The sequence below is a fragment of the Drosophila miranda genome (genome assembly GCF_003369915.1).
Source record: "Drosophila miranda strain MSH22 chromosome Y unlocalized genomic scaffold, D.miranda_PacBio2.1 Contig_Y1_pilon, whole genome shotgun sequence".
NCBI classification, from domain to species: domain Eukaryota; kingdom Metazoa; phylum Arthropoda; class Insecta; order Diptera; family Drosophilidae; genus Drosophila; species Drosophila miranda.
In genome coordinates, this window is record NW_022881603.1 from 15,050,685 (window position 1) to 15,068,126 (window position 17,442).

General features: G+C 43.6%; 1 pseudogene; it reads left to right on the forward strand.

Moving 5' to 3' along the window:
- Positions 1-17,442, forward strand: part of LOC117189400 — a 110,327-nt pseudogene that overhangs the window by 8,164 nt on the left and 84,721 nt on the right.

Sequence of the window (17,442 nt, forward strand, 5' to 3'; positions counted from 1 at the left end):
TTATCCAAAATAAGCTAAAGGAAAACTTCATAAATAAATTTCTCTTCACGAGAAAGTTCCTCCAAGATGTAGTAAATTCAGAAGATAAAGCTATAATTATAGAAGAAACACATTGCAGAGCCCATAGAGGACTAGACGAAAATTACAAACAAATAACTAAGCTGTATTATTGGCCAAACCTGCACAAAAAATTAAAAGAATATATAAAAAATTGTGAGATCTGTAACAAAAACAAATATCACAGACACCCTGTAAAAATTCCAATTGGGGAAGCTACCATTCCAGCAAAAGAAGGAGATCAATTACACTTAGACATATACTATGCCCAAAACCTAACATTCATAACTTGTATAGATTCTTATTCCAAATACTTGGTGGTCAAGGAAATTCAAAGTAAATTAAACATTGAAAATAAGGTAATGGAAATTTTGCAACACTTTCCGTCAGCAACATCTTTAATGACTGACAACGAACCAAGCTTTACTTCAGCACAATTTAGATCATTCATACAAAGAAGTAACTTAACTATTTATTATGCTGATCCCAGACACAGCACCTCAAATGGTCAGGTAGAAAGGGTACATTCCACACTTACAGAAATAGCGCGGTGCATCAAGGATGAACTAAATCTAACAGATTATTCAGAAATAATAATAAGGGCGGCACTGAAATATAACCTGACGATACATTCAACGACCAATCAAATGCCATATGACATATTGTATAACAAAATAGAACACAAGCATAATCCAATATTACTTAAGGAAGCTCAGACCAAAATGCTTAAGCTACATAACAAAGATAGAAGAGAAAAAAATTATAAAATAGGAGAAGTAGTTTATGAAAAGAAATTCGGGGAAAGAAATAAACTTCAATCCCGATACAAAAAGCAGGTAGTTAAGGAAAATCGACCGAATAAAATTATAATCAACAATAGAAACAGAATTATACATAAAGATAACATCAAATATTAAATATTTTCATGACGACTTTTTGAAAATACAAAATAAAGTAAATGAATTAACTGAAAATAATAATAAACAATTTGTAATAAATTCCAAATTTTTCAAAGAAATTGACTTGCTATCAAATTCATTAAAAAATGTCATCTTCAATGAAGAAACGATACTGAGAAAGCATCGTTTAAAATTAATAACTTTTGACCTACTAAATTTAGTTGATACCATAACCCTCTTAAAAGTAAACATTTTCAATACAAAAATTTTAAATAAAAACGAAATAGAAAACATTTATAAGCATGAAAAACATCCTGTTGAACTGTCTGATCTGCTGGACATTGCAACGGTTAAAATAATTCGAAATGCTGATTTAATAATCATTTACATAAAATATCCTCAAATTAAAGATATTTGCAAGTTTTACCATGCAAGAGCCATCTCACAAAATGATGGAATGTTAGTTATAAGTGAAAAAGTTTGTGAATGTAAGGAGAAATACTATTTAATGAATAATTTTAAAAGTGAAACTTTTAACAATTACGCACAAATAAATTTAAAGAAGACCTGTTTCACCAAATTACTTAATGGCTTTAAAGCCAACTGCACTAAAAAAAGGGAAAAAAACAAAGAAATAGACATCATTCAGGATGGTGCCATATTAGTTTCAGGCAAAACTATCGTAGACAATACTACTTTGTTAGGTTCGTATCTCCTTATATTCAACAACACAATTGTAATAAATAATATAACCCACATAAATAATAAGGGTAAAATTCTAAGATATATATCGCATCATAGATATAGCGATTTTGAATTAGTTGATTATATACAATCGAATGATAAGCAATTTTCTTTTGATAATGTTAATATTTTAAATCTCCTTATAACATTAGGTAATACGGCCTTACCATTAACAACATTATTCTAAATCATTTTGATATTGACAATGTTATTTTACTTCGGCTATAAATTAACCAAATTTGTACTTATTAAATCAATAAGAATACCGTCAGAAGAAATAGTGGAAAGCAACATTCAAATACTGTCAGAAGAAATTAGAGCTCTATCAGAACTTCAAAATGTATCGGGACGAAACATTTAAGAATGGGGGGAGTTAACGTACCCAATTCTATTGAGCTCTTATACGAGTTGTAAACAATCCTTGGCTTTCCAAAACGAAAACAATTTCAATCTTGGGCCTCCGCCTAATTGATTTCTAAGATGTACAATCTCAAGGGCTCCCGCCGCAATCCCAATCTTTAACACTCGCCTAAATGGAAAACCAATGTTTGCCCACACCCGGCTTCTCATAAACAATCGCACTCCCGGCTTTCTGCAGATCCTGCACTTTAGGCATTTTACAGTTCTCTCTTTGGACGACGAAATCCAATATTCGGGATGGCGAAATCAATTGAAATGTTTATAGAAAAACTATTCCCGAAAGGGATCAGAAAGTTCAAGTCAGTCTTGATCCAGAAGCGACACCGCAAAGTCGAGCTAAAAATTAAGATCGCGCAAACCCTTTGCCCGGAATCCTTTGTGACCCTCTACTTAAATCTATATCAGTGAAGTTAGAAGTAAAATAAAAACTTTTTAAAAACACAATCCGCTACCGCAGTTATTTAATTTGCACATATACCGCTTCCGTACGAGAATACTGTGCATGTTAATAATTTGCCTTGTCCCAATTGCAACGAATATGAGATGTGAGAGGGACAGGCACAAGCAGGGTTTTGTGGTCAAGTCATTTACGTAGAGCCCCGTAGAATCCGTTCGCCTGTGGACAGGTCACGTAAGCCCCGGGACTCATAGCCGCTTCGGGCAGGTTTTGGCCATTACCCATTAGTGGGGCCCATTGAGAGCCCAAAGAGCTTTAAGTTTTCTAGCGTGAAAGGGCAAATATTATGTGAGAAAGAAAGTGTTACGATAGTACTCCAGTGACTTTTGTCACGTAAGTCCAGTTCGCTCCTTTTGTGCAATGCAGCGAATAGCGTGTGTACTTGATACTCGTCTCTTTCGCAACGAGGGACGGAGAGCACCAACCAGTGTGCCACTATTTTTGTTTGCAGCGAGAGAGCGTGCTGTGAAGCATCTCCTTAAACCTTTTTCCTTCCGGTCTGCCCCACGACCCACACGAACTGTATTGATCTGATTTCATTGTTTTGCCAGCGGCAATTATAATATTGATTAATAGCGATTTAAATATTAAAGCTAATTGAAGCAGAAGGACAGAAACCACCATTGCCAATAAATTGATTGCAAATTAACGATTCTCTTTTCCTTCCCTTCTGTGTGTGTGCGCGCGTTTTTTGCAGGGGATTCGGGAAGCAAGGATTTCAGTGCCAAGGTAAGGATCGCCCTCCACACCACCAACTATCTGCCAAGCGCCAACTAACTCTTCATACCCCCGTCTGCAGTTTGCTCCTACGTGGTGCACAAGCGATGCCATGAATACGTCACCTTCATATGTCCCGGCAAGGATAAGGGCATCGATTCGGTAAGTGTGTGTGCCGCAACCATCCACCGACATCCACAAAAGAAATGCATGTAATACATGAATATATATGGGCATTTCCTAGATAAAACTAGATAAAAGTAGAAAAAAATGAATAAAAACGAGGGGGAACGTTGTGAGTTGCTGCGTACACCGCAACTCTACATTTATACCCGATACTTAGTCAGTATGGCTCTCCTCCGGCAGACGCCGCGAATATTAAACGACACGACAAAGAGTGCGTGCGAGAGAGACAGAAATCAGTCTGAGCGTGACGTCGGGCGCTGCGTAGCCAGTGCAAATTGATTTGTTCCTATTGGCTATAAAAATGATCTGATCTGATCCAGATTCAGCAATCTGATAGATATGGTCATTATCTATGATTCTGCGTTTTTAGTTTTCTCGAATGTGCAATATTGTGGCTGCAACAGATTTTCGTCTTTTGTGTGGGCGGAAGGGGGTGGGGCGAAATTTTGAGATACACGTTTTATAGTGAGATCTAACAGGAGTGCTGATACCAAATTTGGTTACTCTAGCCTTAATAGTCTCTGAGATTTTTGAATATCCCCAGATTTTCGTCCTTTGCGGGGGCGGAAGGGGGTGTGGCGAAATTTTGAAACAAACTCGTCTCGGTCCGATATATTAGGAGTGTGGATACCAAATTTGGTTGCTCTAGCTTTTGTAGTCTCTGAGATCTAGGCGCTAATGTTTTACTCTAAGCAAAGCCGCCTATGCTACGTGTGTGTTAGAGAGAGACAGGGCGAGAAAAAATGAAATTGTTTTCTTGATGCTGGCTATAATAATAATACGATCCAATTCAGATTCCGCAGTCTAAAAGATATGGTCATTCTCTACGATTCTGCGTTTTTGGTTTTCTCATATCTTTGAAATTGAAATTCTCGTCCTTTGTGGGGGCGGAAGTGGGTGGGGCACTAGGCGCTAATAGGGACGGACAGACGGACAAAAGGACGGACGGACAGACGGACAGACCGACAGGGCTCAATCGACTCGGCTATTGATGCTGATCAAGAATATATATACTTTATGGGGTCGGAAACGATTCCTTCTGGACGTTACACACATCCATTTTCACCACAAATATAATATACCCCAATACTCATTTTGAGTATCGGGTATAAAAAACTTTGAAAAAAGAGGGAAAACATTTTCAGTTCTCCACTGAAAATATTTTAGTGGCAGTGCCCTTAAAAAAACCTACAAAGCCATATAAATATACATATGTATATTCAAATATGTATATGGAATACACATACATATAAATGGATTTACTTTTAATAAGCAAGCTTTTAGCCCGTAGCCTTATGCAGGGGCTGTCTGTGTGGGCTGCATTGCCATGTGCGAGCCAGTGCGAGTCCCAACGAAGCCAAAGGATAACATATTTGCATTGCATACTTTCCAGCGCTCCTTTCGGTAGCCCCATCTGCCGCTGCAGCGGCCCTCGCTGCTTGCCTTTGTGTGGGATGCTCTGTCAAATTAAACTGTCATTTGGATTTTCGGCTATGCTCTGCAATGTCCTACCCCCGCCCCCCTGTCCATTGTCCTTGGATGGGTGGGTGTCTGTCGGTCGTCCCAGCCCGTCATGTCCTTCCGCCTAAGCACAGACTCCCCCGTCCGTCCGATTGTGTGCTATTCCTGCTTTTCCTCCTTCTGTCGTTGGTTTATGAAGCAGTTGGGGCAGTTGGGGCACTTGGGGGTTGCTCCGCATGCCGCAGTTTTTATATATTCATGCAGTTCTCTTCCTCTCTCTCTCTCTCTCTCTCTCTCTAATGAGGTCATCTCTCTGCTTAGGCCTGTCCGAGCATAAATGTGGCTCGGGATAAATGTGGGGCAACAAAATATGACAGAGACATGACTAGGATTGATGGGAATGGGAGAAGCCTGGCTGGAGACTCGTTGGATGCTATTATCCCCGACATAAGACCGCCTCAAGATGGGTTTATTTTGGAACCTGTATGTAAAGATGTTATCCTTGGCTCATCTTAGGCTCTGATCGAAAAACTTGCACCTGGCAGTGCCGCACAGCACTGAGAAAATTCGTGCTTCGAATTTAGTTTAAAATTATGAAAAGTGTACACTAGAATTACGCAAAACGTTTGTTTTTGTCATTGTGCTCTGTTTTATTTACCATAAACAAAAATTTGTTGTTTGTATTCTTTTCCATGTGCGCATCCACCACTCAAAAAAAAAAAAAACAAAAACCAAAACCAAACCAAAACCTCAATTCGCTGTCCAAAATCACGCTGTCACGACAAAAACACGCACCCAACCACAACGACAAACGAAATCAATAATCGCATTCGAAATCGTCATAATTGAAATTGAAATTGAAACAACAACAACAACGACAACAAAAAGGACTCACCAAAAACTCAACACAATTTCGAACCATTCACATATGCAGGACCCACGTTCTGTGACCATTGTTGTTCGCTGTTGTACGGCATCTACCACCAGGGTCTCAAATGCTCAGGTAACCTCCGAACCCCGAAATAAATTCCCAAGTTTCCTCTTCTCACACCACCACCACCCCCACTCTATAAGCTTCCGTCTGCTATCTATTCCCCTATACTCTCTTCTAGCCCTTTAGGTACTCTCCTCTCTCTCTCTCTGTTTCTCTGCTGCTCTTTCGATTCCCTCTGTCGCTGAACTTTTAATCTTTTTCCATAAAGCCCTGTTTGACAGTGTAAATAATGGTGATACTATACCCCAATGGTGAATCCTTCGAGCTGTGTGTGTGTGTGTGTTTGAGTACAAAAATTAAATTTTAAACGCAATTTGACCTGGTCAACAGTTGCCGTCGAAGCCAAAGCCAACAACAAGGAGCAACTTTTCATGGGGAGGCCTAAGAAGTTAATTATTTAAATTGTTTTACCCACATATACATTCAGACATACAAATTAAATAACTGCGGTAGCGGATTGCGTTTTTAAAAAGTTTTTATTTAACTTCTAAGTTTACAGATATAGATTTAAGTTGAGGGTCACAAAGGATTCCGGACAAAGGGTTTGCGCGATCTTAGTTTTTAGTTCGACTTTTCGGTGTCGCTTCTGGATCAAGACTGACTTGAACTTTTCGATCTTTGCATCGTCGATCCCTTTCGGGAATAGTTTTTCTATAAACATCTCAATTGATTTCGCCATCCCGAGTATTGGATTTCGTCATCCAAAGAGAGAACTGTTAAATGCCCAAAGTGCAGGATCTGCAGAAAGCCGGGTGTGAGATTGTTTATGAGAAGCCGGGTGTGGGCAAACATTGTTTTTCCATTTAGGCGAGTGTCAAAGATTGGGATTGTGGCGGGAGCCATTGAGATTGTACATGTTAGAAATCAATTAGGCGGAGGCCCAAGATTGAAATTGTTTTCGTTTTAGAAAGCCAAAGATTGTTTACAACTCGTATAAGAGCTCAATAGAATTGGGTACGTTAACTCCCCCCATTCTTAAATGTTTCGTCCCGATACATTTTGAAGTTCTGATAGAGCTCTAATTTCTTCTGATAGTATTTGAATGTTGCTTTCCACTATTTCTTCTGTCGGTATTCTTATTGATTTAATAAGTACAAATTTGGTTAATTTATAGCCGAAGTAAAATAACATTATCAATATCAAAATGATTAAAAATAATGTTGTTAATGGTAAGGCCGTATTACCTAATATTATAAGGGGATTTAAAATATGAACATTATTAAAATAAAATTGTTTATCATTCGATTGTACATAATCAACTAATTCAAAATCGCTATATCTATGATGCGATATGTATTTTAGAATTTTACCCTTATCATTTCTGTGGGTTATATTATTTATTATAATTGTGTTGTTGAATATAAGGAGATACGAACCTACCAAAGTAGTATTGTCTACGTTATTTTTGCCTGAAACTAATATGGCACCATCCTGAATGATGTCTATTTCTTTGTTTTTTTTCCCTTTTTTTAGTGCAGTTGGCTTTAAAGCCATTAAGTAAATTGGTGAAACAGGTCTTCTTTAAATTTATTTGTGCGTAATTGTTAAAAAATTCAGTTTTAAAATTATTCATTAAATAGTATTTCTCCTTACATTCACAAATTTTTCACTTATAACTAACATTCCATCATTCTGTGAGATGGCTCTTGCATGGTAAAACTTGCAAATATCTTTAATTTGAGGATATTTTATATAAATGATTATTAAATCTGCATTTCGAATTATTTTAACCGTTGCAATGTCCAGTAGATCAGACAGTTCAACAGGATGTTTTTCATGCTTATAAATGTCCTCTATTTCATTTTTATTTAAAGTTTTTGTATTGAAAATGTTTAAGAGGGTTATGGTATCAACTAAATTTAGTAGGTCAAAAGATATTAATTTTAAACGATGCTTTCTCAGTATCGTTTCTTCATTGAAGATGACATTTTTTAATGAATTTGATAGCAATTCAATTTCTTTGAAGAATTTGGAATTTATTACAAATTGTTTATTATTATTTTCAGTTAATTCATTTACTTTATTTTGTATTTTCAAAATGTCGTCATGATCAGGGCTGCCTGCTATCCATTTCCAAATGGTTCCTAATTCATTAATTCCCCTTTCATTCCGTTTTGGAACTAATTCTGAAATTATTAATTTTAATAGACTTAAGACCATTGATATTTCCCACTCATCGTCTGAATTAATTGTTTTGTTGACATATTTGGATTCTATATCAATTATCTCTCTATAAAAACTCAAATTAGTAATATGGAAAAGTTCGGCGTATGTTTCATAAGTGTAAACGTCTCTGTCGTCTTTGAGCAATAGATAGTCACTATGCGTATAGTCAATTACTTCCGAAGTCGTCAATATAACAAAAGTCAGTATAAGTATATTCGTGTAAGATATGAATATTAGTTTATAAGATTTGAATATTAGTTTAAGATTTACTCATCGATAGTATTATAAGAAATACCAATGTACTCGATATATCGATACTTGTCGAGGACAATGGAAGGAGGAACTTGTCGATATGCCAACACACATTCATTCGAATACGACGATCAAGAAAGAAAATAAAACCGTGCTATTAAAAGTTTACATATCAGGTGTGCGGTTTGCCCAAAAAAAAAAAAAAAACTCTGCGATGAACTATGCAGACATAAGAGCGAAAACCAAAAGTGAACTTAGCGACATATTGCGTAGGCAAAACGTATATTTTGATCAAGATGCCAACATACACCAATTACGTACAGCAGTGAAAAAAATCATGGAAGACACGCATGAGCTAGGAAATACGGCGCCAAGCGCAGACGAGACTATGCAGGCAGACATTTTTGCAGGCCCGGTTGAGCGCGAGATAGATAGAGACAACCGTAGTGCACAACACGCAGTAAAAGCGGCGCCAGAAGAATATGGTGAAAAATTCATGCCGCGACAAGACAACGCTTGTTCGAAATTGACCATGCGATCAGATGAATACGAAGAAGAATCGTGCCGTTTGCAGCAGTTGGAACAATTGTACGTTTCTCGCAAGCGCGTAGCTGATCTCAAATTAAGCATATTGAAAACGGAGAAAGAGGCTATGGAGTTGGAAACGCCGAGAGATTGCATCGATTTGACACACATTGAGGCGTTGATGCGTCCATTTTCTGGAGATGACGACCAGGCTGTAACCAGTTGGATAAGTAACTTTGAGGACATTATGAATTTCCATGGTGTATCCGAGTCAAAATGCTGGATATTAGCGAAGCGGCTGCTAGGCGGATCGGCGAAGGTGTACATCGACCATGTGGCGCCTTTGACTTGGCAATTGATGCGAGCAGAATTGCTCAACGTCTTTGAGCAGAAAGTGACAGCGTGGGACATTGGAAAGCGACTGGAGGCACGGAAAATTGCAAATAATGAAAGCGCATTGCAATATTTCGTCGCAATGTGCAGCATAGCGTCGCAAGCAGACATGGCCACGAGCGATGTGGTCAAATTCATCGTAGAGGGACTGCAGGACAAGACGGGCATGGCAGCATCCATGCTATATTGCAGCACACTCAACAAGTTGCGTGACAAGATGGTCACCTATGATAAGGTCAGAAGAGCTCCTGGTGTCGTAGCAATTCGTAGCGAAGGTATGACAAAGGGAAAACTAAATATGAATATGGCAGTTGGGCAGCAGCAAGGTGGTGGCGCAATGCGTTGCTACAACTGTCGGCAATTTGGGCACGTTATGAAGGAATGCAGTCAGCCAAAGAGACCGGATGGGGCATGTTTTAACTGTTGGAGTACCAGCCACCTATATTCGCAGTTCCCGAAACGAAAGATGGCCACTAGGGTAGCTGCAGTTCAAGATGAGGACCAGGAGAAAAAAACAACGACGATTTAGCGGCTGTCCAGTTAATCACTTTATGACTTCCGTTTGGTGAACAAAGAGGCGTCAGTATTTTTAGTCTATTTGATACAGGTAGCTCTGTAAGTTTTATTCATAAGTCTTTGATACCGAAGTCGGCTATAGTTGAAGCCTATAATGAAGTTAGGAAATACTATGGACTAGAAGGACAACCAATTCCCATATGGGGAAAATTTAAGTGCCATATTGTAAGATATGAATATTAGTTTATAAGATTTGAATATTAGTTTAAGATTTACTCATCGATAGTATTATAAGAAATACCAATGTACTCGATATATCGATACTTGTCCTCGACAAGTATCGATATGCCAACACACATTCATTCGAATACGCCGATCAAGAAAGAAGAACATATAATAAAACCGTGCTATTAAAAGTTTACAATATTGAATTTTGCACAAAGAAATATATCGTTTTATTAAACATCGTAGATGATAATATGCTGCCTTTGCCGGTATTGTTGGGACGCGATGCCCTTAAAGTTATTGAAGTAAAATTAGTTCATAAGAAAAATATCAATGTGAAGCAACACACACCATTAAGTTCGTTAAAGCAAAAAGCTATTAGTTTAACCTGCGCGTCTTTATTCACCGAAAGTAAAAATAATATTAACATAAGACTATATGATAAGTTAGATGGTAATCAATCAGAAAGAAGCGAGCTAATCAAACGTTCTAATCCATTTAAAAATCAGACACAAGAAAACTCAAGGAATGACAAAATGGTCATCGAGAATATGAATCAAGGCGACGAATTCAGTAACTTTTGTGCGTCGGTAGAGATTGATGAAGAGGAAGATATTAACGTAGGTTTCGAATTTGGCCCCACTCTTGCAGAAAAGTGTAGGGAAGTTATTAAGACATACTATTTACACAAAGAATTTGACTTTAAAGCACCACCAAAGTATCAGATGCAGATTCGTGTAACAGAAACAACACCATTTTATTGTACTCCGCGTCGTTTATCCTACCATGAGAGAGAGAAAGTAGCTGAAATAGTAGATGATCTGTTAGAAAAGAAAGTAATCCGTCATAGTGAGTCTACTTATGCTTCCCCGTTGGTCCTAGTAAAAAAAAAAATCAGGAGAACTTCGAATGTGTGTCGATTACCGTGGTCTGAACAAACGAATTGTTAAAGATAATTTCCCATTGCCCCTTATTGAGGACTGTCTTGAGTTTTTAGAAAACAAGTGCTGTTTTTCCATTATAGATTTGAAAAGTGGGTATCATCAAATAGGCGTAGAAGAAAAATCAGTTCCGTATACATCGTTTGTGACACCGCAAGGACAGTATCAGTACTTGAGAATGCCCTTTTGGGTTAAAAAATGGATCCGCTATTTTTCAAAGATTTATTTCGGAGCTCTTGAGAGACTTTCTTAGGAACAAAAGCATTGTAGTGTACATGGATGATATATTAGTAGCGACTAAAACAGTTGAAGAACACATGGATATATTAAAAAGACTATGCATTCGGTTTAGCGAGCAAAATTTAGAGATAAATCTAAAAAAGTGTAGGTTTGTCAATCGAAACATCGATTTCCTGGGGTATAAAGTTAATCAAAACGGAATAGTTCCTAGTGATTCCCATATTGAGGCCTTGAAAAAATACCCAGTCCCTCAAAATGTAAAAGCACTGCACTCATGCTTGGGATTCTTTTCGTATTTTCGACGTTTCATGTTGTCATTTGCGACGACAGCTAAGCCCTTGGTGCAGTTGTTAAAAGAAGGTGGTCCGTTTCCCATGAATAGAGAACAGGTGAAGACGTTTGAAACTCTTAAGAATGCGTTGGCAAATCCTCCGGTATTAGCCATTTTTAGCCCAAATAGAGAAACGGAATTACATTGTGAGGACCCATACTGGGACCCTCACATAGTAACAAGAATAATAATAATAATATTAATAATTGGATTACTCACAACCATATGCTATAGTAGTAAATAAGCTAGTTATGTTTTGCATAGCCGAAATCCCGCCAAACGGCCAGCTCACACGGAACACCCGCAAAGAAGACGGCGAGGAGAGGGAGCCATGCTCAGCCGGCAGCAGAGCGGAGCTCTTTCGGAAAAGTCCCGTTGGCCCGAAAACGAGCGCGAGGCGTGGCGAGAACGTCGAGCGACCGTAGCGAGAGAGGGAGTCGATTCTGGGAAGTGAGCGAAGACGGAACGTCGCGGACATCGAAGTGAAGAGAAAAAAAAAGTGTTGAACGGCCGCGCGCCAGAGAGGAGAGAAAAGCATGGAGGAGCTGCGGGAACACAGGCGCCGGATCCGCGGGTGAGCTGGCCGCTGGCCAAGGTAGTAGTAGGAGTAGGAGGGAGTGCGAGGGGAACCAATCCAATAAAACTTCGATCATAGAATTAAGAACGCGTTGGCTTCCATTTATTTTCTCTGGTCGGACCACCGACTGCGGTCATCTCTCCACCCCCTCCCCACCCGTTTTCCTGACTGTTCTCGGTCACTACGCTCCCGCTCTGACTCTGGCAACAGGGTTTTACCCTGCTGGAGTGAGAAGTGGTACGCGTTTCGACAGAGGCGCCCCCCCCTCATCCTTTTCCTTCACCTCCCCGGACCCGCGGCCCACTTCGACCTTGGCAACAGGGGTTTTACCCTGCTGAAGTCGGGGAGTGCAGCGTCTCGGGTGAGTTTCGCGCCGCCCGGCCCAACGCCGCTTTCCCCCCCCCTCCCTAATTTCTCCCGAAGGCCCCGTCGTTGACGGCGGCTCGGCGATCCCTGCGCCAACGACCCGCCTCCCCCCCCCAGTCTCAACGTCTCAGCAACTTACAAATAAACTGTAGGTGACCCTGGGCAGACTGAGACTGACCCCAGCCTAGGATCACTACTTTACAGATGGCGCCCGAGCAGGGACTGTTGAGACAATTCAAACGATAGTTTTCTGGGGGGATTTCACCCTTCGTGGCCTAAAGATCCACAAGTAGATCGCGTAGGTAGCGCCGCATCAAACCGAGGAGAAATTTATAGGGTATCAATAAGAAAATACGATACGAAGGTACAGGCCAGCAGCGAGCAAAGCGTGGCTGAAAAGCTGTACAATCCCCGTTAGCCGTCGGCAAATGAAGAGGAGAGAACGGGAAAGAGGAAATGAGAGAGGAAAACGACAGAATGAAAGTACAGCCCGCAGCCAAGCAAAGCATAGTGATGCCCTTCCCATGTCCAGCAGAAAGAGAAAAAAAAAATCCAAGCGAAACACCAGCGACGAAGCAGCACGCAAAGCAGAACGAAAATTCCGTGGTCCCCGTTATCCTCAGGCAAAACCATGCGGGATCATAGCGCCCGGTACAGTGGGGAAAGAGCCAAGGGCAGCCAGACCTCTGTTACATCTCAGTGGGGAGAGAGGGGGTGAAGACCGGAGAACAGTTCTGGGCGTCGGCGGCGGGCATGAGCCGAACGACCCACGAGTATAATACATGAAATTATCCCTTTCTCATACTACCCGCACCCCCCGATCTTCGACTATTTACCTAACCATTCGCCCGCGGCTCTCTCACGTGGTGTTCTCGGCCGACTCCGAGACGTCGACGTCGGCAGAGGCTCGGCCGTTCAGCCAGACCCAATATAAGCCGGGTTGTATACAACGCAAGAGACAGTCATCCTCAGCATTCGGTCAAACATACAACGTGTGAAACAGAGTGATCCCCTGCCTTCGATCAGTACACAACGCGCAAAATACAGTGGTCCTTATCCCGCAGCATACAACGTGCGAAAGACAGCGATCCCCGCGTCTTCTGTCCACCTCGCGCTCCCCCGAAACTGAACACGAACCAACGGATTCTAACCGGAACAATCCTGCAGAAACCAACGACTGAAGTACCCCTGAACAAGCGCGTGTTAATTGCCAGCCCCCGTGTCCAGGCCCACGACCAAGACGGCCCACCGGTAATTCACTACCGAATAGCCTCGCACGCGTCCTCGCCGTTTAAGGATTCAGAGCCCCGTCTTTCGCCGCGTCCTTAGCTACGTTTTTCGACTCCTCGGGCGACGCTCCAGACATTTGATCGTAGACCACGTGCAGCAACAGTGACCCGGACCAACTCAACATGGGAGTCAAGTGGATTTCGGTCAGGCGCAAGAACGAGTTGGAGATGATTACCGCGGAGCTTGGGTTAGACAGCGCTGGAACTGTCGAAGAGTTGAGACGTCGACTCGCGACCTTCGCAAACTCGGCCGATTTACCAAGTACGGCGCGTTCTCGGTTGGAGGAATTGGAGGCCCAGTACGGAGTCGCCGTGACTCCAGAGGTTAAACCACTTTCTCCCCGCCCTTCTACACTCGCGCCTCTTAACCTACAACCCCATCCCCCGGCTGCGTATGATGTCGTACCCGCCAGTAGCCGTAGTATCGTGGCGTCGGGATCCGCTGTGCCGGCAGAGAGCCTACTCCATGGCATCGACGTCGGTGCCGCGCAGAGAAACCTGCACGGTAGCAAGGACCCACCAACGAAGGGGTCCGCCTGGAACGAAGAGCATTTTAACGCTGCGATCACCGAGAAAATGGTCCGCTGGGGAATCGTGTTTGATGGGTCCGGCGATCCGTTAAGTTTCCTGGAGCACGTGCAAGAGAGGGCAGCCACTTATAAGATAGATCTACGCCACTTATCACAAGGAATCCTCGTGTTGTTGACCGGTCGGGCCGAGAGTTGGTTTCGAACGAGCCGCCTTAGTGGAGAACCATGGGAGACCTTTCGCAAAGAGTTTTCAGAGTTTTTTTTGCCTCCCCGGTACTTTCAACGGCTAGAAGACGAGATCCGAACCCATTTTCAACGACCAAAAGAAGCGTTTAAAACGTACCTCGTGGACATTCGACTAATGATGCAGCGCGCGGGATACACCGAGGCTCAGGAATTGGAAAGGATATACGATAACATGCTCCCGGAATACCAGTTGTTTACGAGACGAAAAGATTTTGATTCTCTCTCCGAATTAACGCAACTGGTTGCGAACTTCGAGGTGACGCGTAACAAGGGACCGTCGGAGCTCACGGGCTACGCGAACCAAGCACGAGACACCCATCCGCGGGAAACTTTAGGGCCAACGGCTGGTCAACGAGGACCAAGGAATCACGCGGCCGCGAGGACACAGGATCTCCGGCACGATAGAACCCAGGTGAGGGATTGGTCGACGGACTCGCAGCAGCCGGATGTCAGGAATGGAACCATCCTCCAAGACGCCGACCCCATAATCGACGTGCAGCATGCTTGTAGGAACTGCGGCGGGTCCGGACACTTTTCCAGGGAGTGTAAACAGCCCCAAGTCTTGTACTGCTGGGACTGCGGCCGTCGCGGGCTACGCACCATCGAATGCTGTCGCAGGAATTCGTCGGGAAACGGACAGGCGCTTCACTCGGCAGGGGACCGGGCGAAGACCGCCAATCCCACCCCGAGGCAGTAAAGGGAACCCTGCGGCTGGAGAGAGGACGAATTCGCGCGCAAGTAACCATGGAAGGAGAGGACCTACTCGCTACTCTGGACACAGGCGCCACACGGAGCTTCGTTAGCGAACGCAAAGCCCTGGAGCTGGACAACGGACAGAGTATAGCGATGGTGCGAACGACGATCAGATTGGCGGATGGGTCCCTCCGGGAATTGACTCAGGCGCTGATGGCAGACATACGACTAGGAGATCAACAAGTAAAGATGCCGGTGCTAGTAATGAAAGACGTGCTGGATGACGTCCTCCTCGGGATGGATTTCCTATGCGGAATAGACGCGACCCTGCAGTGTGGAGGAGTCCCCTTGCGCCTGCAATTTAAACACAGCCATGATACCAGGACTCAAGACATAGGATCCCCAGCCCGCCTGGATCAACCTACGAATCTCAGCCGAGACCGGGTCGCCCAGCATCAAGAACCGACGAGGAACGACGTGCCGAACGAGGAGCGCGTGGCCGATCCCCTGGGATCCATGATGGTGAGGTGGGGAAAATTTGCGAGGGACGACGTACCAAACGAGACGTGCGTGGCCGTTTCTTCAAGGAATTCTAGGAATTCGGGCGAGGTCTCGACCCCGGCAGGATACCAACCCGGATGGACATCGGCGCTCCCCGGCCTCGACCACAGAGCCATGCTGAAAAACCCCTTCCGGGTACACGAGGTACAGCAGCGATCCAAGAAACGAGTGCGATTCGAGCCCGGCATCGGCGACAACGGGCCCCGCCGTAGGCGCACCAGGGAACGGACACAGGGAGCAACAGTGGCCACCGTGAGTATATCCCAATTGCCCGACGTTTTGGCCCCTGGATTCGAGCCCGAAGACGACGAACCCCTGGAACACCGGATCACCGAATGGTTGCAACAGGAACTGAAACAATTCGACGGCCTCAGCGGAGTGTCCCCCATTGCAGAACACACCATCGTGATGCGCGACAACAAGCCTATAAAACAACGTTATTATCCAAAAAACCCCGCTATGCAAGCCGTCATTAATAAACAGGTCGACGAACTGCTTAAGGAAGGGCAGATTGAACCTTCGAAGAGTCCACATAGCGCCCCAATTGTCCTCGTGGGCAAGAAAACAGGTGACATCAGGATGTGCATAGACTTCCGACAGTTGAACGCGCGATCAATCCCCGACGCGTATCCCCTCCCCAGGATTCACCACATATTGGAACAGCTGAGAGATGCCAGGTACATATCGACCCTGGACCTGAAGAGCGGCTACTGGCAAATTCCGCTTGCCCCAACCAGCCGCGAGTGCACGGCGTTCACCGTGCCGGGCCGCGGGTTGTTTCACTGGAAAGTGATGCCTTTTGGCCTTCACTCCGCCGGCGCGACCTTCCAGCGAGCACTGGATAGCGTGATTGGCCCCGACATGGAACCACACGCATTCGCCTATCTTGATGACATTATCGTCATCGGGCACACCGTGGAGGACCACATGCGGCATCTTGGGACAGTTCTACAGCGGCTGCGCAAGGCTAATCTTCGACTCAACAAGGACAAATGCAGCTTCTTCAAACGCAGACTGAAGTATTTAGGACACGTCATCAGCGGGAACGGCATACACACGGATCCTGACAAGATCGCCGCAGTGCGCAACCTGAAACCTCCGGCAGGTGTCAAGGAACTTCGCCGATGCATCGGTATGGCCTCCTGGTACCGGCGGTTTGTACCCAACTTTTCCGAAATAGTAGAACCCATGACGGCGTTGTTAAGGAAAGATCGGCAATGGAAATGGTCGGAAGAACAGGAGAAAGCCTTCGAGGAGTTGAAGATCAGGTTAACCGAAGCGCCGGTCCTCGCCTGCCCTGATTTTTCTGAAAAATTCTCATTGCAAACCGACGCTAGCGAACAAGGATTAGGAGCCGTCCTTACACAAAAGATAAGGGACGAGGAACGAGTAATAGCCTACGCGAGTCGACGCTTGTCCAAAGCCGAGGAGAACTACTCCGTTACTGAGAAGGAATGCTTGGCAATAGTGTGGTCAATCCGCAAGCTGCGCTGTTACTTGGAAGGATACCGATTTGACGTGATCACGGACCATCTCGCCCTCAAATGGATCAACTCGATCGACAACCCCACTGGACGGATAGCACGTTGGGCTTTGGAGCTGCAGCAATATCAATTCGATATTCGCTATCGCCGAGGGAAGCAGAACGTGGTAGCA